The following is a 26338-nucleotide window of genomic DNA, read 5'->3' as shown; positions in this document are numbered from 1 at the left end:
AAGATCATATAGTCTTCTCAAGTAGTATCATCTTTAAGTGAATGTATTCAATTAATTTCATCAAGCCTAACGAGGTAGCTTAAGTACACAATGTATAGTTTATTCCTAAGGTTGCAGGTTCCTTCCTAGTCAAATTGTCATTCCATTGTGTTCCCATAGTTTCCATTGTTAGGCACTTACCTATCATACGTGAGGTTCGTCCCCTCTTCCTAGTACAAAGTCTCAAAGGTATGCTCGGTGTTGAGAGAATTAAATAAATATTTCCCTAGTAACCTAACTCGGTCTCAAAGGGACATATTATCTTTTCCACCCATGACAATGGTTTTCTATCCTATTGTTGCCACTTTTTTTCTTATTTTTTTTCATTAAGATATTTTATTGCATCTCAAATATTTTCTTTTCTCTTCTTTTCTCTTCTTTTTTTTTCAAATGGGATTTTGATTTTTCCAAATGGGCTTTCACAAACCAAGCATAATCTAGTAACTAACTTATTGGAAAAAGGATCACCTATAGTCACCATGGCACTAGTCTAACAAAATAAATCATAAATATGCTATACTAAATCAACTTTTAGGAAACAAATCAAAAGTGAAGTGGTCAAACTATCAAGTAGGTATATGGTCAAATAAAAAACAACTTAATATCACTTCTATAAAATTTTACTATTAGATAGGAAAACATGGATCGCCAAAAATGAGAGATTGCATCCACATGATAGCACTAATACTAAACACATCAAAAAAAAATATTGCTTAATGGACAAGGCATGCTTGGGTGCTTCTTTTTTAATCCAAAACATCAACCCAAAATATATACATTCCCCCATACTTGAATATTTCAATGTCTCAAAGATAATTATAACTCTAATTTGAAGGAAGTTTAGAGTAAGAGGAGTTACGAAGTGATGCATGCCAAACATTTAAGTCATTCATGTGTTAAAGACACTCCTCTATTCTGTTACTCACATTTCTCCTCAACTTTGAATCCTAAAAGAGAAAATTAGACATAAAAAACCATGTAGGGGGCTAGGGTTAAAACTATGAAATAATAGAAAACCATAAATGAAAAAAGAAAGAAACTTGGGTTGCCTCCTAAGAAGTGCTTGGTTATGGTCATAAGGTCAACCCCTTATTAAATTCATCTAAATCTCACCCTTGGAGGAGTGAGATATTTTAGAACCCTCTTGCTAAGGGTTCTTGCCCTTGCATTTGTCTTGAACCTTGCTCGTGGAGGAGCAAGGTACTTTCTTACTCCACGTCTTAGGCCATCTTTAAATATGCTCATATTCACATGGTTGCCATGAAATAGTCCACATGATTGCTGTGAAAAATATGCCCTACCATAAACATGCTCGAGAAAATTTTGATAAATAGCTTCAAATATATCAAATGAAATTTTACCAACATCAATCATCAAAGTAAGTAAATCATTGAATATGATTTCATGTGTGGTTAGGATAGGTTCTAGCTCTGGTGGGTGAGTGACTAAAAGAGGTGATTCTTGGGGCTTGGTCTCCACTACACAAGTCCTTACACTTTGATCATCGAAAATTTTTAATCCTGCAACATCCATAGTATCCAGGAGACTAGATCTCTTGGTCCACATTGTTTTGGACCAGGGGATGGACCACATGGAATTACCATTAGATTTGTAACGCCCAAAAAATTCTCAACATTTATTTTAGAAATATTCTATGATTTTTCTGGAATTTTAGAATATTTTTATGGAATTTTTAGAGTAGCAGAAGTAGCAAAAAATAAATAGGACCGTAAAATAGCTTAAGCGGGAATTGAACCCGAGACCTATGGGTCTTATGACTTATGGTGAACCAAGGTAACCAAGTGAACCCAGCAGGGCCGTGCTAAAAGGAAAAGGGATCAATAATATTTATATTGGAGTTGGGAGAATCAACCACTTAATATAAATAGGAAAATTAATAAGTGAAGAGTTATTGTTAACGTAACTTTTCCCTTCCCTCAAACCCTCACCGCCGACCCCCCCCCCCTTTCTCCTCTCCTTCTCTCGGCGCCAACCACAAGGAAGGCTAGGGCTTCGCTCAAGGGCACTTTCCGACGATGACTTCAACACGAGGACGCTCCCCTCCGCGAGAGGAACGCGAAGACGAAGACGCGAGAAGATCGTCGAAAGGATCGTCTCCTCCGGAAATCTAGCGATTAGAATCGTAATAAACTTCGAATAGGAGGTAAGAAACCCCTCACCTGCAGTATAAGTAGCTTCCGTGTGGATTTTATATTTTAGTTTAACAGTACATAGACTTTCGACACAAGGGATGTGAATTAGCGCACACCAAGTGTTCGATTAAATTGTTTACCGCAATAAAATGCAACTTAGGCATTTTAGTAGCTTAGATAAATGCAATAGAAGCATTTTTACAGATTATTTAGTCTTGCTTCAGCTTTTACAGGACTAGATGTCCAATGGGTGGGCTCCCATAGTCGCCTCTAGGTTCAGATAACCTAGCTCTAGGTTCAGATAACCTAGAAAGAGCAAGGCAAGTAATAATTAGTTATATTCAGTATTTTACTTTTCAGTGGCACTGTACAGGATTAGATATCCATTGGGCTGGGCTCCCATAGTCGGTCCCTAGGTTTAGATAACCTAGTAAACCCTACTAAATTCGGGACTTGCAAACCCGGGTCTAGTCAGGGACGCGCGCATAACACGTACAGTTGCTGGGCCCAAACAGCAGCATGTTTATGTATTTTCATCTATTATGTATGTAGTTTTAAACTCTCACAAAACAGTTAGGTGAGATCAGTATAGCTTTAGCAATTGCTAGAATTAGCTCAGTTTATGCTTCAGTTCAGCTCATTTTTATGGTTAGGTATGATAATACTATGCACAGCTTTTGGTTATACATGCTTTAGATGATAGTATGCCATGTTTAGCTTTTGATTTCCGTGTACTGTTTGATAGCATGCCATGTTTTAGTTTAATCAGTACATATTTCAAATAGCATGTTTTAAAAGCATAAATGCATCGTATGCATGTTTTGTGAGGTAGATGGTTTCTTACTAAGCGAAAGCTTATAGATACTTTGTTTTCCTTATATTGCAGATAAAGGTAAAGGGAAGATGGACTAAAGGAAGCTGGTGGTCAATGCAGAGATGGTGTGTGTGGCAGGAACCTGGAATGAAGATCCTTAGGGAGTTTAGCAAATTAAGAACTTAGTTTCTTTTCTTAAGACACTTTTATGCATTTCTAGTGGGTTAAATACTATGAATTAATAAACCTTGCACTATGTCATGTTAGAATGCTAGTTAGTAGATATTAGAATGTTTCCATGTATTGTATAATTGTTGTGTGAGATTTTGGCACGAACTAGTGCTGAAATCAGAGTTTCAGTGCGAAATCAGAAACTCCGATCGATCCACGGATCGATCGGGGGACCTCGATCGATTCATGGATCGATTGAGGGCTAATTCTGCGAACAGAAGGCTTCTGGATCGATCAGCCGATTGATCCAGTCACATTCTATAGCGAACAGAAGGCCTATGGTTCGATCGGTCGATCGATCCAAGCTATTCCTCGCGAACAGAAAGGTTTTTGATCGATCATTGGATCGATTGACTTATGTCGGATCGATCAGCCGATCGGCCCAAATAAAGTCCCGTGCACCGAAGCACACTGGATCGATCACTGGATCGATCGGTGAGCCTGGATCGATCAGCCGATCGATCCAGATTATCACCCGAGCACAGTAGCAGTCTGGATCGATCCATGGATCGATCCAAAAGAGAGCAATCGATCTAGTTCAGTCTGAATCGATTGAGAAGTTCAGTTTCGACCAAGAAACTTAGCAGATCAGCTTCTAGTCCATAGGGGATGTAGGACACACCTTGTATCCCTTAGATTACATCCTTCAGCACATGTAGAACCAAGAATGGTTATCAGTTAGCAACTAAAATTTAAATTAGATTAGTTTTCCGCACAGTTAGCACAGCATAACTGTAGCGATCGGCCTTACAGCCTAGTAGTAGAAGGCGGGTCATTACAGAGTGGTATCAGAGCAGTTTTCATACTTCCTACACACACATCAGCATTGAACCTGCAGCTTCCAAGTAAGAACATCTCTCACTTTCTCTATGTTTCTTGTTTTCATGTTCAGATATAATTAAAGGATGCTTGTTTATGGTAATAGCTAACATGATAACAATAGTCACTCCCTCATGATTGTGTTCGTTATGTATGTCATTTGTTCCTTTAGAAATGGCACGAGGACGCCCAGCTAGAAGGGCACCAGCTACTGAGCCCCAGCATGAGGCAGACAATTCAGTGCCTACCCCAGACCTTACAGCATTAGTGGCTCAGTTACAGCAGCAGCTAGCTGAACAGCAACAAGAGATAGCCACCTTGAAGGCTAGTTAGCAGAATACCCCCACAGTCACCCCGGAACCAAACTTAGCGACACCAGTAGTCTTAGAGGTTCCACCAGTCCAGCCTGCAGCACCAGTAGCCCCAGCAGCAGAGGCAAAGAGGGAAGCCTATCTGATCCAGTGGCAGAGGGTCAAGCCCGAGAACTTCTCAGGCACCAGTGAACCATGGGATGCTCAAGCCTGGTTCAAAACACTGGAAAGCACGATGGAGCTCCTGGATTGGCCAGAGTATGAAAAGGTGAAGTGTGCCTCCTTCTGCTTGACAAGAGATGCACGCATGTGGTGAGAGAGAATTAGAGCGAAGCGCCCAGTAAACCAGATGACATGGGCAGACTTCGAGAAAGAATTCTTTGAGGAGTTCTTTCACATGCGGGTCACGAACCGCCATTACGACGAGTTCACTGAATTTCGCCAGGGCAACCTATCAGTTGAGGAAGCCGTGAAGAAATTCAATAGATTGGCTCGTTTGTGTCCCGAATTAGTCAGCACAGAAAAAGAGCGAGTTCGGTTGATGCTCAAGATGCTGAGGCCAGAAATAGCAATGAACGTGGCTGGCGGCATTCACAGGCCGCAAACCACCGAAGAGCTAGTCAGCAGCGCCCTGACCACGGAGAATTACCAGAATAGCATCAAGCAGCAGAAGCAAGTCCTCTCAGAAGCTAAAGGTCAAGGAGGCTCAGGCACTCAGAAACAGCAGGGCCACAGCTCCCATGGCTCTAACTGGAAAGGGAACTCCAGCAACAAGCGCAAACCAGGGAGTTACCCAAAAGGAGGGCCAGCTAGCAAGCAGCCTAGTTACCCAAAGTGTGCTACTTATGGAAAATTCCATCCTGGAGTTTGTCGTAAGGGCACACGAGGATGCTTTGAATGCGGACAAGAAGGGCATATGGCCAAGCAGTGTCCGAACAAGGCCAGCTTTCCTCCTCCACAGCCGATCCAGTACGAAGCCAAGCCAGCACAGTTGCATCAGATGCAAGCTGCCTTAGATGGTCCGCACATTAGCCAGGGCAGATTAGAGGCTCCTCCAGCTATGACCAATGCGAGGATTTACTCACTCACTAGAGAGGACGTAGCAAATGCCTCGACAGTTGTCACAGGTCAGATTAGTATTTTACAGCAAAGTACAACTGTCTTATTCGATACTGGGGCAACCCATTCATATATATCCAGGGCATTTGCTGAGAAGTTAGCAATACCTCCAGAGGTACTCAGTAGTCAGTTCCTGACGACGTTACCTTCAGGAGAAATCATGGCATCCACGCACTGGCTCAGAGCAGTGCCAGTCATTATAGCAGACAGAGAGCTCTTTTGCGATCTGATAGTGCTAAATATGGCTGACTACGATGTCATCTTCGGGATGGACTTCTTGATCAAATACGGTGCCTCCATCGAGTGCCGTAAACAGAAAGTCATATTCCAACCTGAAGCAGAAGCACAGTTCGAATTCGTCGGAGAACCCAAGAGAAAGGCCAAGAAGTTTCTCTCAGCTATGAAAGCATAGAGGTTGATGGATTCAGGGTGTACGGGATTTCTAGCACATGTAGTCAGTACCAGTCAGGACAAGGACCAATAGCTAGCAGAGGTTCGAGTCGCATGTGACTACCCAGCAGTCTTCCCTGAGGAGTTACCAGATCTAGCACCAGACAGGGAGATTGAATTTGAGATAGAACTCATTCCCGGTACAAATCCTATATCCAAAGCGCCGTACCGCATGGCTCCAGCAGAACTGAAGGAACTTCATGAGCAACTACAGGAGTTGCTTGACAAAGGCTGCATACGCCCTAGTCACTCACCATAGGGAGCACCTGTATTGTTCGTGAAGAAGAAGGACGGGAGCATGCGCCTGTGTATAGATTACCGGGTACTGAACCAAGTTACGATCAAGAACAGGTATCCTCTTCCCAGAATAGACGACCTGTTTGATCAGCTAAAGGGAGCAGCAGTGTTCTCTAAAATAGACCTCAGATCAGGTTATCATCAGGTGAAAGTCAAGGAAGGGGATATACCCAAGACAGCATTCAGAACCAGATACGGACATTACGAGTTCGTAGTCATACCCTTTGGCGTGACAAATGCTCTAGCTACTTTCATGGACCTCATGAACAGGGTATTCAGAGAATATTTAGATAAGTTCATTATCGTGTTCATCGATGACATTCTTATCTATTTAGGAACTCAGGAAGAACACGCAGAGCACCTGAGAATAGTATTACAGACCCTTCAGCAGAACCAGCTGTACGCCAAGTTCACAAAATGTGAATTTTGGCTAGATCAGGTGTCCTTCCTGGATCACATCATTTCAAAGGATGGTATCATGGTAGACCCCAGTAAGATAGAAGCTGTGAGCAACTGGAAAAGACCCAAGAACGCTAGCGAGATCAGAAGCTTTCTGGGATTAGCAGATTACTACCGAAAATTTGTAGAGGACTTCTCCAGGATAGCCTCCCCACTGACAGCTCTTACCAGAAAGAACAGAAAGTTTCAGTGGACAGAGGACTGTGAGAACAGTTTCAGTGAGCTGAAAAAGAGATTGACCAGCGCACCTATTCTAGCTCTACCAGAGAACACAGACAGCTTCGACATTTATAGTGATGCCTCTAAGTTGGGACTAGGAGCAGTGCTGATGCAAAATGGCAAGGTGATCACCTACGCCTCCAGACAACTCAAGGATTATGAGAGGAATTACCCCACTCATGACCTCGAGCTCGTAGCAGTAGTGTTTGCTCTCAAGGTTTGGAGACATTACTTGTATGGAGCTCAGTGTAGAGTGTGTACAGATCATCAGAGTCTGAAGTACTTCTTCACTCAGAAGGATCTGAATATGCGACAGCGCAGATGGCTAGAACTGGTCAAAGACTACGATATAGACATCCTCTACCACCCAGGAAAAGCAAATAGGGTAGCAGACGCCCTTAGCAGAAAGTCCAGTGCTGCCCTATTATCTCTAGCAGCCATGTCACCGCCCCTACAGAAGGAGATCACAGATTTCGGTCTTGAGCTCATAGTCGAACAGCTCTCTACTATGACATTAGAGTCTACCTTGCTTGGCGATATCCAGACAGCCCAGGAGCAGGATCCTGAAGTTCAGAAAATCAAGCAAGGGATAACCGAATCAGAAAGTGGAGTGTTCAGAATATCAGATAACGGGGTGTTGCATTTTGGTGACAGGCTATGTGTTCTAGATCAGGAGGAACTACGAAGAAAGATTTTAGATGAGACTCACAAGACTCCCTATGCGATGCATCCAGGCTCCACCAAAATGTACCAGGACTTGAAGAAGCATTTTTGGTGGGCTGGGATGAAGAGAGACGTCGCACGATATGTTAGCACCTGCCTAACCTGTCAGAGGGTTAAGGCAGAACATCAGAGACCAGGAGGAGTTTTGCAGCCTATCCAGATCCCAGAATGGAAGTGGGAGGATATTTCCATGGACTTCATAGTGAGATTACCCAGAACCACGAATGGTTTTGATACCATCTAGATAATAGTCGACAGGTTGACTAAATCAGCCCACTTCTTAGCCATCAGGATATCCTACTCCATGGAACAGCTAGCTCAGTTGTATCTCAAGGAGATCGTTAGATTACATGGAGTCCCACGAACTATTATTTCAGACAGAGACAGTAGGTTCACATCACACTTCTGGGAGTGTGTACAGTCAGCGTTAAAGTTCAGCACAGCTTTCCATCCTCAGACAGATGGTCAGACGGAGCGAGTAAATCAGGTACTCGAAGATATGCTCCGAGCATGTGCCCTAGACTTCAAGGGAAGTTGGTGCAAATATATGAGCTTAGCAGAATTTGCATACAACAACAGCTATCAGGCCACTATCGGTATGGCACCTTATGAGGCTCTCTATGGGCAGAGGTGTAGATCTCCAATCTGCTGGTATGAGAGTGGTGAACAGAGAGAACTAGAACTTCAGACAGATCTAGTGACAGATACCACAGCAGCTATACAGCAGATCCGCCAGAGGATAGAGACAGCTCAGAGTCGCCAGAAAAGCTATGCTGATACACGGCGCAGACCCTTAGAGTTTTCAGTTGGGGATTCAGTGTTCCTCAAAGTAGCTCCTATGAAGGGAGTAATGCATTTTGGGAAGAAGGGCAAGCTAAGTCCCAGATATGTGGGACCATACCTTATCAGCAGAAGAGTGGGCAAGGTAGCATATGAGCTAGAGCTACCCCAGGAAATGTCAGCTGTCCACAACGTATTTCATGTCTCTATGCTGAAGAAGCATACCCCAGATGCCACCCAGGTGATTGAGCCCCAGTCGGTACATATCCGCGAAGACCTCAGCTATGATAGTCGGCCTACTCAGATAGTAGATCGAGCAGTTAAGAAATTGGGGAACAAGGAGGTACCATTAGTAAAAGTCATTTGGCAAAATCACACAGCAGAAGAGGCAATTGGGGAGACAGAAGCCAGCATGAGACAGAAGTACCCAGAATTATTCTAAGTTCGAGGACGAACTTTTTATAAGGTATGGGGAATTGTAACGCCCGAAAAATTCTCAAAATTTTTTTTAGAAATATTCTATGAATTTTCTGGAATTTTAGAATATTTTTATGGAATTTTTAGAGTAGCGGAAGTAGCAAAAATAAATAGGACCGTAAAATAGCTTAAGCGGGAATTGAACCCGAGACCTATGGTCTTATGACTTATGGTGAACCAAGGTAACCAAGTGAACCCAACAGGGCCGTGCTGAAAGGAAAAGGGATCAATAATATTTATATTGGAGTTGGGAGAATTAACCACTTAATATAAATAGGAAAATTAATAAGTGAAGAGTTATTGTTAACGTAACTTTTCCCTTCCCTCAAACCCTCACCGCCGACCCCCCCCCCTTTCTCCTCTCCTTCTCTCGGCGCCAACCACAAGGAAGGCTAGGGCTTCGCTCAAGGGCACTTTCCGGCGATGACTTCGACACGAGGACGCTCCCCTCCGCGAGAGGAACGCGAAGACGCGAGAAGATCTTCGAAAGGATCGTCTCCTCCGGAAATCTAGCGATTAGAATCGTAAGAAACTTCGAATAGGAGGTAAGAAACCCCTCACCTGCAGTATAAGTAGCTTCCGTGTGGATTTTATGTTTTAGTTTAACAGTACATAGACTTTCGACACAAGGGATGTGAATTAGCACACACCAAGTGTTTGATTAAATTGTTTACCGCAATAAAATACAACTTAGGCATTTTAGTAGCTTAGATAAATGCAATAGAAGCATTTTTATAGATTATTTAGTCTTGCTTCAGCTTTTACAGGACTAGATGTCCAATGGGTGGGCTCCCATAGTCGCCTCTAGGTTCAGAAAACCTAGCTCTAGGTTCAGATAACCTAGAAAGAGCAAGGCAAGTAATAATTAGTTATATTCAGTATTTTACTTTTCAATGGCACTGTACAGGATTAGATATCCATTGGGCTGGGCTCCCATAGTCGGTCCCTAGGTTTAGATAACCTAGTAAACCCTACTAAATTCGGGACTAGCAAACCCGGGTCTAGTTAGGGACGCGCGCATAGCACGTACAGTTGCCGGGCCCAAACAGCAGCATGTTTATGTATTTTCATCTATTATGTATGTAGTTTTAAACTCTCACAAAAAAGTTAGGTGAGATCAGTATAGCTTTAGCAATTTCTAGAATTAGCTCAGTTTATGCTTCAGTTCAGCTCATTTTTATGGTTAGGTATGATAACACTATGCTCAGCTTTTGGTTATACATGCTTTAGATGATAGTATGCCATGTTTAGCTTTTGATTTCCGTGTACTGTTTGATAACATGCCATGTTTTAGTTTAATCAGTACATATTTCAAATAGCATGTTTTAAAAGCATAAATGCATCATATGCATGTTTTGTGAGGTAGATGGTTTCTTACTAAGCGAAAGCTTATAGATACTTTGTTTTCCTTATACTGCAGATAAAGGTAAAGGGAAGATGGACTAGAGGAAGCTGGTGGTCAATGCAGAGATGGTGTGTGTGGCAGGAACCTGGAATGAAGATCCTTAGGGAGTTTAGCAAATTAAGAACTTAGTTTCTTTTCTTAAGACACTTTTATGCATTTCTAGTGGGTTAAATACTATGAATTAATAAACCTTGCACTATGTCATGTTAGAATGCTAGTTAGTAGATATTAGAATGTTTCCATGCATTGTATAATTGTTGTGTGAGATTTTGGCACGAACTAGTGCTGAAATCAGAGTTTCAGTGCGAAATCAGAAACTCCGATCGATCCACGGATTGATCGGGGGACCTCGATCGATTCATGGATCGATTGAGGGCTGATTCCGCGAACAGAAGGCTTCTGAATCGATCAGCCGATTGATCCAGTCACATTCTGTAGCGAACAGAAGGCCTATGGATCGATCGGTCGATCGATCCAAGCTATTCCTCGCGAACAGAAAGGTTTTTGATCGATCATTGGATCGATTGACTTATGTCGGATCGATCAGCCGATCGGCCCAAATAAAGTCCCATGCACAGAAGCACGCTGGATCGATCACTGGATCGATCGGTGAGCCTGGATCGATCAGCCGATCAATCCAGATTATCACCCAAGCACAGTAGCAGTCTGGATCGATCGATGGATCGATCCAAAAGAGAGCAATCGATCCAGTTCAGTCTGAATCGATTGAGAAGTTCAGTTTCGACCAAGAAACTTAGCAGATAAGCTTCTAGTCCATAGGGGATGTGGGACACACCTTGTATCCCTTAGATTACATCCTTCAGCACATGTAGAACCAAGAATGGTTATCAGTTAGCAACTAAAATTTAAATTAGATCAGTTTTCCGCACAGTTAGCACAGCATAATTGTAGCGATCGGCCTTACAGCCTAGTAGTAGAAGGCGGGTCGTTACAAGATTTTAGTTGCGATCTGGTTGCAATTGATTGTGATTCCTCTCTAGGTTCACCTTCCCCTCAGGTTATAGTTTGGGTTAGGGTGGGTGGCTGGAGGCCACCCAAAGGTTGCCCCCCGCTTGGTGCCCAGTAACCTGGCCACTTTCCCATCATCGATGACCTCCGAGAGGCCTCCGACCACCCACCCTACCCTAAACTATAACCTGGGGGGGGGGGGATGGTGAACCCAGGAAGGAATTGCCATCAATTGAGGCCAGATTGTGTCCACGATCCAGCCATAATTCCATGTGGTTCATACCTTGGTCAACAAAAATGTGGACCAGGAGATCTGATCCCTAGTATCCATTGGTTGTGTGATCGAAATAAGTGATTCTTGGGGCATTGCTTTCATATTACAAGTACTTACACTTCCATCCACAACATCATCATAGGCAACATAGAATATATCAAGATTAACATCAACAACAGGAGTAATAATAATATCGATAGACACAACTAAATCTTTTTCTTCAAATGCTATCTTCATGGCTTTATTTTCTTTGGTTTGATTTGCAATAAAATTTTCAAACTTAATTTGTAAGTTATGAGACCTACTGCAATTATCAATTATATGTCCTGTTGTTTCACACATCTCACAATATTATTGTGTATTTTCATACTCAAACTCTGAATGATCCATCCATCTATAATCTAATGTATTTGAAATTGTTTTGTTCATAACTTATTGCTGATGGAATTTCTCATTCACTTCTGACTTGACTACTATAAATTTCTCTATCATCTTCTCCAAATTAGACTTTTGTGGTTGTTGTGGCCTTTGTGAGTAATAAGGTAGGATTCCCCATTTTTGTCCGTACACTCCATGTGTAGGATATCAAGATGATTACGATTGTGTGTGGTCACAAGAAACAAGTGAGAAAGAGAGAAGGAGAGTTGAGAGAGAGGGCGAGAGAGCTAAGCATGAGAGAATTGAGGGAGAGGCAGAGAAGAGAGTTGAGTCAAAGGAGTAAGTAAAGGATGAAGTGATTCTAGGACTTTGGATTCACCCAATTGTTCGTAAACACCTAATTTATGTTTGGTTTCCTATCCTCAATGGGTATTTATGTAGGTAGACCATTCTATGATATCCAATGTAAAATTTTACTCCAACAATGACGTATCAACCCTAATCATTGTCTACAATAAATTAGGTTTGATCCATTAATCTCTGTGATGGCCTAGGGCTCCTCGCAATAAACTGGGTTGCACTTTCGTATCTGGCTGGTGGGTTTCTCAATTTTCTACGGATCAGAAGGTTGGGTTCTTCTTTAAGTTCATCCCTAAACCCTCATGGGATATGAATCTCGTGCTTTTGACATTGAGATCGTGTTAACATAGTAGATCTGGACCATAAACACACATTTCATCAAACAAAAAAGCATGTAAACATATATCAACCATAATAGTGTTCACATAACAAAAGGGCTACTCCCTACATCCTAGAATCATGAGAACTACTCCATTATAGGGAAATTACAATCCTAAGACACAAATGGAAGCATTCATATAGATGACAATAATGAATAGAGATAGAGAGATGCTTAGGGAAAATATTCCCATATCTTCAGATGTAGTTCCTTGCATTGAAGGCGGATGGACCATCAAAGTCGATGAAGGTGATGACCCTAGGGTTTCTCCAAGAGGGGAATGGCTCCCCTGGAGGGGGATGAAGTCCCTAGTCCATGCCTTGACGGATCTGATTGAATAAATCAACTTTTATAGCCGCTAGAGTAGGTTGCTCACCACGGGCCATGCTGCTGGGTATGGCTGCCCGTGGCAAGGCTTGTTGCACTCAGATCTTATTGCCACTATCCATGGCTTGAGCCACAGCCATCCATGATGAGAGCCACAACCGTCCGTGGTGCAAGCCACGACCATCCATGGCGTGGCAGCTAAACCTGCCATGGCTCATGTGCGAGCCATAGGCAAGCCGTAGCAGGGAGACAAAGTCTGCCATGGGTTGTGGGGCAAGCCACGACCACCTATGGTGTGGTGGCTGAGCCTGCCATGGGTCATGGCTTTATCCACAACCGTTCGTGGTAGGGAAGGGATCTTTGCCTTAATCTTTTTGCTCCCCATTTCGCTCCAATCTTCGCTCTTGTAAACCAAAATAAATGAGAGTAGTATCTAGGAGTAATAAAACACGAAAATGAAGTATATAATCAAGTTATATCAAATCATACATGCAAAAATGGGTCGAATATAGCATGAAAAACATGATAAAACCCCTATATACTCCACACCTTCATTCGGCATTTCTATGGTTGACCAAAGCTTTATCTGACACACTACTAAACATTCACTAGCTCTTCTTCTCTTTGTGAGGTACTCAAGATAGAATACCTAACCATTTTGTACCGCAAAGATGAACAACTCAAACTTATTAAATCTTTTTTTTTGCGTTAACCTTAACTAAATTTTAGAAACAATGTATTCTGGTACCTATTCTTGGAGTTGAATCATACCATGAGTATTTGAATAATACAAAACTTTTTAAAGGTAATGTTGGATACTCAATCTCGATAATTTCCTCAAATCTATCATAATAATTAAATTGAGTATCATTATTATTTATAAATCCTTTTACGCAAACACTAGAATTATATGTAAGCCTTTGTGAATCGCTTTAGGCCACATGAAATCTGAATCCATTAACATAATAACCTGAGTAGACTATTCTGTTACGGAGAGATCCTGATGTAAGATTTTTTTTTAGTATTTTATCTTGCACATTTGATATTCTATGGTCGTTCATCTATAACAGTAGTGATTATATAAATATTTAATCTCTAACTTGCATAAGTTTGAAACCAATATGCAAATTCATCCTCTAACTTGGTCTCTACCTCACTTACACTTATTTATGAATTTTGTAGATGTAGTTGTTATTCATACAAACTGTCAAAGAAGGTAATTTTAGGACATATTAGATGGCATGCCAAATATTTTCCATATTGTATTATATATATACTTGAATTATTACCTTATGTATGGTTTGACTTCTTCACAATTCAAGAGTATATATATCCTAGAAGTATGATATTCTTGTTCATTTAACCATCTAGAAATAGTTGTGCCCATTGTCTTACCATGAAACTTGAAAATAGAAAGCATCTCTAGGTCTGTTGGTTGAGTATCATCAGAATTTCGAGGACACTTATGATATATGATTTCACATTATCAGCAAAATAATAAGAGCAGGAGGAAGTTGCTTCTTCAACTAAATATGCATTACATATTGATCCCTCAACTTTTACTTTGTTACGAACATTATTCTTTAATTTCCTTAAAAATCTTTTGAATGGGTACATCTATCTGTATTGCACAAGATCACCTAGTTGTGCCTCATAAGGTAAATGAACAAGTAAATGTTCTATAGAATTAAAAAAACTATATGAGAATATTCGTTCAAACTTACAGAGTATCATTTGAATGTCTGTTTGAAGTCGAAGCATATCTCATGTCATACTAACCCTTGAAGTCAAATTTCTAAAAAAGAGACTCAATTATGTAAGTACTTGACAAACACTATTAGAAAGTGGGTCATGGAATGCTATTAGAATTAGTCTTTACATGAACATGTGACAATCTTGACTCTTCATTCCAAATATTTTTAATCTATACGTATCAACATAACGAGTCTATTCAAGGCATATCCATTAGGAAATTTGAATGCTTTCAACTAAGTACATAATGCTTACTTACCTTCTTTGTCTAATGTATAACATGTTTTCAGATATTTACCAGTTGTTTCATTTTGATGCAACTTAGGTCTATTTACTAATTATCTTAAGTCCTCACATGATTTTACTATATCATTAGTTTTCACATGAATATTTATCACAGTATTAAAGATGTTATCGAATTTTTTTTTAACATGCATCACATCTAAATTATACTGAATGAGTAAATATTTCCAACATAGCAGCTCCCAAGATATATTTCTTTTCCTCCAATCACACTTGTTCACTCTAACAATGTACTTATTTATATCATCAGAACCATCCTGATATATTGGTAGAATTCCATAACTATCAATTTCATCAAGAACTTCTTCACCAGACTTCGATACTAAGGAAGTTTCCTAAACATTTCATTCCATTTGAATTGTTTCTTATTTCTTCTGAATGGGTAATTAACTAGTAAATATTGTCAATGATTATTAAACTAGGATATCTTCCCACTGCAAGATAATGAAAATGCATTAGACTCACTCATGTAATGTGGACATGCTAACTTGCCAGTCACGCTTCATCCTAACAACATTGAGTATGCTAAAAAATCACTAATTGTTCATAACAAAGCAACATGTGTTGTAAAGTTTGATTTACTTACAATGCCATAAGTCTCAGATCCTACATTCCATAAATGGTTTGGCTCGGCAATCAAAGGTTGTAAAAAAAACATTTATTTTCCCTTTTGGATTCAAAAGACTTGGAATAAGCACAGTAAGAAATATGAATTTATCTTTCATGTCCATCTATGGAGGTAAATTATATGGTGTTAATATATATGACCAAGATGAATATTATTGTCCATAACTTCCAAATGGTTGAAATCCATCTGTGGAAAGTCTAAATCTCACATTATGCGGTTCCATTGCAAAGAAGGAAAATATTGTATCAATATGTTTCTACACAGGTGAGTCATAAGGATGACACATTATATCTCTTTTGTGTACATGGTTTTGATGCCACTCATGTGGCTTACTATTGATGCAGATGTATATAAGCGTTGGAGCCTAGTAGTTAACGGGAAGTAATACATGACTTTCAAGGAAATATTTTTCTTCATCTTCCCAAGCATATGACTACTCTGTTTATAACGAGGGTGATTACACATCAACATTCCATCAATTCGTTATTTTCATTCCAAAATATCATGTAATTATTGATATAATAATGAATTTTCTCTACTAGCAAACTCAAATCTCTAATCAATTTCTTTGTATTGTAGAAGCTATCAGTCATGCAGTTATCAGCAAAGAGCAACTCTGATATCAATTGACACATTTCATCGTAACATTGTTTAGAGAAATGATGTTCTGCTTTCATGTTCATTAATCTTGCAGTAGTTAATAGTTGAGAATGACTAGAAGGAATGTCTTCCCATAATTCTCTTTCACTAGCCTTCAACATGTCATTCATTTTCTGAACTTCAGGCTTATATATTCGATTGATCATATGTATTAATTGCGTTGTAAACCATTAACTGCATTGCATTCACATGCCTTGATGATTCCTCTAGAGCAATCGGGCAGGATGATGATGCAATGGAAGGTCCAATTTAGTCAAATACATATGACTCTCCATGATAATACCAGTTGTAATAATTTGGAACAAACTCATACCTACATACATGGGTTTTTACTATATCCTCATCACGAAAAGCTATATTTCTACATTTACACTGATTATATAGACACTTTAACTCGACACCATTCAAATATTCTGGATGAGACTTAGCGAAGTTCACAAATTCTTCAACCCCAGTAAAAAATTATTGACTGATAAATATATTGTCTAACCTATTATACATCCAAGCCTTATTCATATACATTGTATCCTAATGGGAATAAAATTTTCAACATGGTTAATCATGTCAAACTAAGCATGATTATATTTAAATAATATATTTAGGTCTCATGAAACTATGCAAGTTATCAAACTATGCAAATAGAATGTCATCCCAAGGTATCAGTAGATATACAAGTCATCAATGATAAAATATCAATATGGATAAGTATTAAGCATCAGCATATATAAATATTATTAATAGTCTAAATCTAATAAATCAACTAATAAATGAATCACATGAGTTAGGATAACCGACCGGATAAAATATGGAAATTACTATATTTTCAGACAGCAATACAATCTAAAATATGGAAATTACTATATCATTCAAACTTAAAGGTAGTTAGTATAATCAGCAGGATGAAATATTGTTTTACCCGTGCTAGTGATGGGATTATATAACAAGCCAAAGTATAACATTGTCATGGTACTCTAAAAACATTGTCATGCTAATCTTAACTTATTTTTTCAATGATTTTTTTAATTTGTCAGTGTTGTCAACAAGCTGTGGCCACCATGGTCGGCACTGCTCAACCGCGACCTGCTCTAGCTAAGCATTGCCGAAGGAGGAGGAGCAGGAGACAAGGGAGAAGAGGAGTACTTTAATGCTGGAGGAGAAGAAGTCGAAAGAGGGAGGAGAGATCGTCGGAGAAATCAAATAGTCGATCGCGCGTGGAGAAGAGATCTGGTGCAACATAATATCCCAAATTTAGTGACAAAAGATAAACCAATCCATTGCTAATCCGTCGCAAAAAGCTAGGGTTTAGCATTTACAGCCGGCTTAAAATACAAAGGCTTATCGATAGAAATCAATTAATCTATCTCTAATAGCGGCAGATACTAAATTAATCCGTCGCTAATAGCGATGAATATTAAAATAATCTATCTCTATTAGCGATTGATATTAAAATAATCTATCGATATTAGAGACAGATTAATTTAGTCTCCATCTCTAGTAGAGACAAATTAGTTATCTGTCGCTAGAAAGCAGATATTAAGGTTTGGCGCTTCCCGCAACCTAAATGCAAAAGGTTAATGATGGATTAATTAATCCATCTCTAATAGTGATGGATACTAAATTATCTGTCGCTATTAGCAACGTAAATTAAAATAATTTGTCTCTTTTAGCGACAGATTATATAACTGTCGCTATAATGCAGATATTAAGGTTTGGTGCTTCCTACTGCCTAAATGTAAAGGTCTAGCGATGGATTAATTTAGTATCTATCATTCTTAGCAACAAATACTAAATTAATCCGTTAGTATTAGCAATAGAAATTAAAATAATTTGTCTCTAATAGTGACGGAAAATAGATTAATACGTCACAAAAAGTGACGAATTTGAAAATATCCATCGTTGATAGTGTCAGAAAATATATTAGTCTTTCTATCGTTAATCCGTCGCTAAAATATTGGATTTTTGGGCAATGTAAACAACTTAGCGACAGATATTTTATATTCCGTCGTTAATAGAGATAGTCATTTACATTCTGTCGCTATTTAACGATGGTCATTTACATTTCGTCGCTATTTATCAACGGAATGGTAAAAGTCGTGACTATTTCCATCGCTATTTGGTGTTTTTTATGTAGTACCGCTGCAAGCACTTTTAGATTTATCCTGGTGGTCAGTTGATGTAGGATCAAACCTTCAATAGGTCATAACTTTTGACTTGAGACTCAAAATCAGACTTTGTCTGTCCTCATGTGTGTAGAATTCAGAGATCTACATTATTAGTGAGAACCTATAATCGCAAAGTTTCAAGTCAAAAAGCACCGTTTAGGCCTTTTCAAAGCCTTCGAAGATCTTTTTATTATTTTTAATAATTTCTATTTTTATGGTAGTTAGAGTATTTTTGGTATTTATAGGTTAGGGTTTCTCTATATCTGCATCCTGTTTTGGTAATTTCTTTCTTTTAGGATTTCTATCTAGAATTTTCTTTTTCAATTAAGATTTCTTTTCTTTATTTATAAAATAAGAATTGAGATCTATATATTAGTATTTCTTTCTTTTCTTGAGTCTAGAGTCTATATAAATAGCTATTAAGTTGTTTGTGAAATCATCTTTCATTCTTAATAATTTTTTTTTAAAAAAACCAAAAGAACGGTGGTTTTCTCTTTTTTTTTTTCTTGTCTTCTCCTCTCGTCTTCCCTTCCAATCTCTCTTCTCGTTAGCCCATAGGATAATTGTTATCCTACCTAAAGTCACCTTTGGAAAACTCTTATGGAACTAAACCGATCATCTCAAAATTAGTCAATATAAATTGAATAGCAAGTGTAATTTAAAAAATTTGACAACGCTAGAAAAGAACTCACACACAACTATTGAATATGATTCTATTTTTTTATTATATAATTGATTACGTATAAAAAAATAATAATCTCAGTTAATCTTGACTATCCCTGGGTGACCGGTCTGATCCTAGAGAGGTTTCCTATCAGCTATCAGGATAAATTGGGAAGCGCACAGATGATCAATTCAGAAGTTCAACATCTTTTAATTGCACTTTTACTCAATTACATATAGATATATATAAGACAGTAAATTCACCTAAATAAATGACATAATTTTCCAATATATAACCATTCCAGTACCGTACTGTAACAAGAAGATACTACCATTCAACATGACAAGAAATTGACTACGTAAACGGCTTAATTTTCCAATATATTGCCTTTCAATGCACGGTACTTTGACAAGATCCATCCATCACTATTATTCATCATATTATGAGAATGACGAAGAAGTCATGAACATGTATCGCCGATGATTCAAACATGATTGTGTTTCAATCACAATATTTAGCTACATTACTCAAACTGAAGTGAAAAGTAATAAAATTGAATACTGTCAATGGTGTTTGATAATATCTGAAAGCGGTGGAAATGACTTATTAAGTAGATGGTTTTATTGTTACGAGAGAAGACTCTGAGATAGAATAGAGATGATATCTGGCCCTCCTTCCTTACACTTCTTCCCATTCACATCGCAAAGAGAGTAAAGGGGAGCATTAGGGCAAGAACTAGGGAAGGGGTCCCTAACGCAGGTAATTCGACGCTCAACTCAGTACAGTAGTCGAGAGAAAAGTAGAGAAGAAGATGAACAGTAGATACATACGTGTTATAAAGTTGTCAAAGTATACCTGGCCAATGGAGAGGGCCCTTTTTTATACCGACTCTCAAAACCCCTGTAATTATGGGGTGTCAGAAAATGTTTGATATCAGAATATGTCGAGTAATGTAATATGTACAGTCACCCCTCGCAGAAGGTTCTGTTATAGGTATATGAACCGTCTTTTATAACCTCCGTATTAATAAGGCGGCTGAGAATACTTGATATCAGAATATGCCAAGTAACGTCAGGCAATGAAAGTTGTACCCTTAAAGGAAGATTCCCTCACATGTATATGCTTTGGAAGCGAAATATTTCCTGACAAGTAGCTCTTATTTTCTGACAGATTATTGTGATTTTCTACCATGTTGTCTTCTAAAGGCAGTCCAACTAGCCTTGTAGCTAACCGATTGTATCATGAGAAAGTGACACATGAGAAGTGGGGAGCTTGGCCCCATAGGTTCGTCTAGCACTTTAAGGCTGACCGGCCATATACTGAGAGTTGTATTGTAGAAGCGGGGAGCTGGGTCTTGTATGCTCGATCAGTGCTGGGGCTGACCGGGTTTATTCTGTATATCTTGGCAATGAAGAGTGGAGCACTAAGTTCCTTAAGTCCGACCGACTCTAGGGCTGAATGACCATATGCTGAGAAACTTATATTTGAAGAATGGAGATCTACACCCCGTAAGTCCGACCGGTACCGAGGCCGAACGGATGTATATTGAGAACCCTATATATGAAAAGTGTTGAACTAAGCCCCTTAAGCCCGATCGACTCTGGGTCAGCCCAGGTTTATGATGAGAGCACTGTTTATAAGAAATACTTAGGCGTGGGGAGCTAAGTCTAATCTATTCGACTGGCTCTTAGTCCGCCCAGATTTATGCCAAGAGCCCTGTTCATAAGAAATACTGAAGTGTGGGGAGCTACGTCTGGTATATCCGGTCGGCTCTTAGTTTGTTCGGGTTTATGTTAGGAGTTATGCTCATAAGATATAAGAAGCTATACCCCATTGACCAGATCAAGTTCAAGTCCACTCGAATTTAAACTGGGGATCTCGCTCCTGAGAGGTGGTTCATTTGAATATGTGCTTCCTTACTTTGACCACCATCTCACCTTGACTTTGACTGTCATATCATCTTAACCATCAATTTCACATTACCTATGAGTCCACTCACAACATGTTGTATCACTAGTCTCCCCTTCTAGTCTAGTCGAAGGAGGTTCGTGATCGACTAACTAGACCCCAATCTTGTTTCTACTGATCGTTCGATCAGCTGGTCTGACTGGTTAGCCGTGCTCCTGATCGCCCATTAATGCTAAAGTCAATTTTATCTTTCTTGAAAAAACATATGTCAGACGTTTGATATGCTAAGCAGTACACCAATGATATGCAGGAGGGTGTTCTTTATTGAAATGATTTGGTTGTCTCATCTATTATAAATGTTGTTTCCTCGATACTCAACACGTGTCCCATTTACTTGTTCTCTGTTATAACAGTTGACGCACGTCTTTTCGTACAGACTGACTAATTCCCTCCTCTCCAATCTGACAGTTACCACCCATCAAGCCATTGTGATTGGACGATTGAGGTTAAAGAATCTCTCACAACTTATGTTTAAAACCCTAAGTGTCTCGGAGATAAACCATTCGTTCTTCATCTTCTTCTGTCTTATCCTCCAGCGATTTTTAACAACCATCCTCCCTTTCTCACACTTTGCGCTAGTAAGTTCCATTTCCTGATATTCCTTCGTCCTTCTTTCATTCATTCATGGCTCAAGAAACCTTTGCTCTCTGGTATACTTTCACTCAATCAGATTTCGACAACTTCGATATGGAGACAGATCGCCTAGCCTTATAAATCCCTAATAGCTTTTGTATTCGTATTCCAACTCCTCAAGATTGTCCTCATCATCCTCCACCCGACTATGTCAACTTTAAGCATCAGCTTCTTGAGGGTCTTCGCTTTCCAATCCCCCACTTCCTATATAAAATAAGTTGCTACTTCAATATTCCACTCTAACAACTCGCACCTAATGCCTTCCACTTCATGTGTAGAATGACCATTTTATTCCACTATATGACATCCCCATTACCTTGAGGAACTTTTTCTATTTCTCCTATCCTAAGAAGTCCGAACTCGAGGTCTTCTTGTACCAATATTGCCCTAAAGAAGTTTTTTTTCAAGAAATTGTCTTCCTCTAATAAGGGATGGAAATCCCACTTCTTTTTCATTCAACTACCTGATTTTGTGCCCTGGTCGCCCGAAAGGAGGTCAGACCTTCCTCCTATTCCTGATCTAGGAGACTACAAACACGATCCTACCTTTGTTTTTGCTTCGTGAAGGTTGATCGACCTACAATTCAATGTTCCCAAACTACTACATGAGAGTCTCCTCTACTTGTTCAGATTGAGCCTAGTCTGAACGGCGTTTCCTTTTTACCTTTGGTAAGAATTTATAACTTAATCCTCATGTTATCACTAACTAAAGTCCCTTTTATTTTATGCAATGGACATCTTTCTCTTGACTCTAGCTTCTGAATCTTTATAATTAGAGGAGGCCCAGTTGGGTCGACAAGAACAACTCCTTTCGGCCGAGCAAGAGTATCAGTCGATCGGTCCTTTTGGAGAATCATTCAGTAGCCGAGGGGGTGATAGTTGTTGGTACCCTAAATAAGTTAAGTTAGGTCATGTTGTATTTAACCTTGTGTCTAAGTGTGCAGGAGCTTAGGAGCATAGGAAGTCGAGTAAAAGATGTAGCTACCGAGAAGGACAACACAGGAGAGAGTCGACGGGCTCGGTGAGTCTGAGGGATGAGGTGCTGCGGAAGAGTATGCAGTCGTAAAGAAGGAGGTGTGTGGCATTTCCGAGGGATGAGAAGCCGGAGCAGAAGGTTGCTCGAGAAGGTCGGAAGTTGGGTTCAAGTGAGCCCTATTCCGGATGGCCGAAATCACCCAAGCGAGCGGAGCCAGAGTGAAAGATTCGGACTGAAGTGAGCAGCACCGGAGCAGAGGGTCCGAATAACAAAAAGTCAACCCTATTAACTTTTAGGGTCCGGGCACTCAGAACCTCATTTTTATCCACTTCGACATGGATGTTGACAGTTGCATCAAGGATAGAATTCTATCCCACTCCAGACGCTTAGAACGCTTCCAAGCGCCCCGACCAAGGCTATAAATATAGCCTTGGTCCAGAAACTAGATAACAACGAGAATTACTGAGCAACACTTGTACATGCTTTCCTCTTTGTTTAGCTTCTTCATTTTTGTGAGTAAATTGCTATTAAAAGGCTTGTCCCCCTGAAGGAGAAAGTAGTGCAATTCATTTTCTTGGATTAACAATCTCCCCAGTTGTAACCAAGTAAAAACTCGGTGCCTCTGTCTTTCAGTCTATTTCTTATTTTATTTATACAAGTGTTCTTTTAAGTCTGAGAAAGGTTTGTTTTTGTTTATTTTGTGTAGGGGCTATTCAACCCCCCCCCCCTTCTAGTCAGCCAAGGGTCCTAACAAATGGTATCAGAGGCAGGACGCTTCAGGAGGACTAACCGCCGATCGAAGCAAAGACGATGGCCGGACCGAGTATCTACCCACCAATGTTTGAGGGGGAGTTCACTAGCTGGAAAAAGAGAATGTAGGTATTCTTTAAAACTGACTTTGAATTATTATTAATAATGAAGTTCAGTTTTGTAGAACCCAAAGTTAAGGAAGAATACCAGTGGACGAAAAAGGAGCAGGCCGACTACGTGGCAAACGGCAAAGCAGAGTTCCATCTGCTGAGCATCCTTCCGCCACAAGAAGTCAACCGGATCGGAACCTACAACTCAGCAAAGGAGCTTTGGGAGAAGTTCCTTGAGCTACATGAAAGGACGTCCAAATCCAAGCTCGTGATACAAGACTTAATTCACAATCAGCTCACCAACCTTCGATTTGAAGAAGACGAAACAATTGCACACCTTCACTTGAGAATTAAGGAGCTCATCACTAGACTTTCGAATCTTGGAGAACAGGTAAGCAACTGAGATTCGCTAAGGTTCACTCTTAATGCATTCCCTAGAAATATGAAATGGGCATCATTAGTTGATGTCTTCTATATCTCTAAGGACATAGAATCTATTACCTTAGAAGAATTATTTTTAACTTTAGAAGTGCATGAATCGAGATATGCAAGTACGAAGGAGTTGAAGCACAACATCGCCTCCAAGGCAACGAGAGACAACCATGAGTCAGAATCCTCTCTCGACGATGATGAAATGGTAATGATGGTAAGACATTTTAAAAAGTTATTTAAATCAAGAAAAAATAACCATCCGCATGGTAGAAAGAAAAGGACAATCAGATGCTACCACTACAATGAAGAAGGGCATGTTAAGGACAACTACCCTAAGTTAAGGAACAAGGGTAAGGACAAAGGAAAGAAGCCTGTCCAAACGAATAAGTACAAGACTTTAAAGGTGACGTGAGACGAAAGGTCGTCCGAATCGAAAGTTGAGGCTTTGTCCAGACTTGCATTAATGGAAAGTTATCAAGAAGATGAACACGAAGCAAGCTCGTTCAAAATGAGTATCGAGAGCATCAATTAAAGGGGGAGCAATATCGGAAGAAAGCAGTAGTTCAGGGGGAGTTACAGATAACGAGATCGACAAGTAAGTCAAGTACGATCTCTACCTGTCGATAAATTATTTAAATTTATAAAATTATTAACCAAAGATTGTTGCAAACTTGAAAAGGAAATTAAGAAATTAAAGTTAATTCTAGCAAAATCTTGTCCATTAGAAGAATTTGACAAAATAAAGCTAGAAAATGACTGATCCTGTCTGAGAAGCTTGACAAAATGGAAAGCTAGGGAGAGAACTCACTGTGGATGGGGGATAATACCTGCAGAATACCTGATCCGAGAAACCCAAAGTGGATCTAGGAGAATAGAGTCATGGAATGCCCTCCTCGGGTGAAGATCCCAAGATGAAAGGAAGGATTCAATGAAGAAAACCAAGATCTGGAGCTCCTAAAGCTTCCTGCGCACAAGAGACCGACCAACACTATTGTCAATGACCTAAGACCGGGGTGGAAATCCCTGGATAGGCCCTCCGACGCTCAAGTCAGTGATCTCTGTTAGTGTGGAAGAAGGAAGAAGAAGATGAACAGTAACTGAAAATTAGGGTTGTGAGTGTGAGCACGAAGATGATGATGATGATTGTACCTGGCCAACGGAGAGGATTCCCCTTTTTATACCACTTCATATAACCTCCGTAGTCATGAAGTGGACCCCGGTTTGTTAGAGTTTGTTATGAGATGATGTCAGCCACGTACTTGCATAAAATAGCTTTTAAGGAATCTTCTTTGTACCCCAGATGTAACCTCTTTGTCGTCTAGTACGTGCAGAAAAGTATAGAAGCATTCTTCTAACCAAATTAGTTAGCCTGTCATATAATCACATAAGTTATTTAAGAATATTCTTGAAACAATTGTTCTCGCCCTGTCTTATATCGAGTTATATTTATCGCTCATGTTTGCTTACCCTGCCTGCACTATGTTGTAGACAACCCGATATTATACTATGATTTATATTGGACAGGATTGAGCCTAAGTCATGTAAATCCTGTCCGGGCTGGTTATCATTATTGTTCAACATAGGTCCTAATCGTCTGATAATATATTATAAATCCCGTACGGTCTTATGTCTGTTCATTCCCAGATGATCATATATATCCGCCCGATATTAGTCTATATTCGCATGCGCTAGCTCAGGCAATCCCGCCCGATATTTGCCTTTCTTTCTTAAGGTATATCATGGCCGATATTGACCTATATTTTCTTAAGTGCGTTATCTTAGCCGATCTCGGCCTATATCTACTTAAACATATTGTCCCGGCCGATAGTGGCCTATATTTTCTTAAGCGTGTTATCTCGGCCGATAGTGTCCTACATCTCCTTAAGCCTGTTGTCCCGACCGATATTGGCCTATATTTTCTTAAGCGTGTTATCTCGGCCGATCGTGACCTACATCTCCTTAAGCCTATTGTCCCGACCGATATTAGCCTACCTGTTTAAGGTATTATCCCGGACGAGATTACTCTATCCTTATTAGGGTATAGATCTACCGATATTACTCTATCCTTCTTAAAGTATATCTCGACCGATATTACTTTATCCTTCTTAATTCTGCTATTTCCTTTCTCCCCACTGGGGACCTACTAAACCTAACCCATATCAATGACAATTTGCAACTAGAAATAAATAACTTGAGAAATAATACATGCACATATTATACAAGTGTTAGAAAATATAACCCAAACTGGTATTTTAAATATCATAAAGGATAAATTAGAAATATTTCAAAGAAATATATCCTTAAGAAATTCCTAATAA

Source organism: Zingiber officinale, chromosome 6A (genome assembly GCF_018446385.1).
Source record: "Zingiber officinale cultivar Zhangliang chromosome 6A, Zo_v1.1, whole genome shotgun sequence".
Taxonomy (NCBI): Eukaryota; Viridiplantae; Streptophyta; class Magnoliopsida; order Zingiberales; family Zingiberaceae; genus Zingiber; species Zingiber officinale.
The sequence above is the reverse complement of the archived record's forward strand: the minus strand, read 5'-3'. Positions refer to the sequence as shown.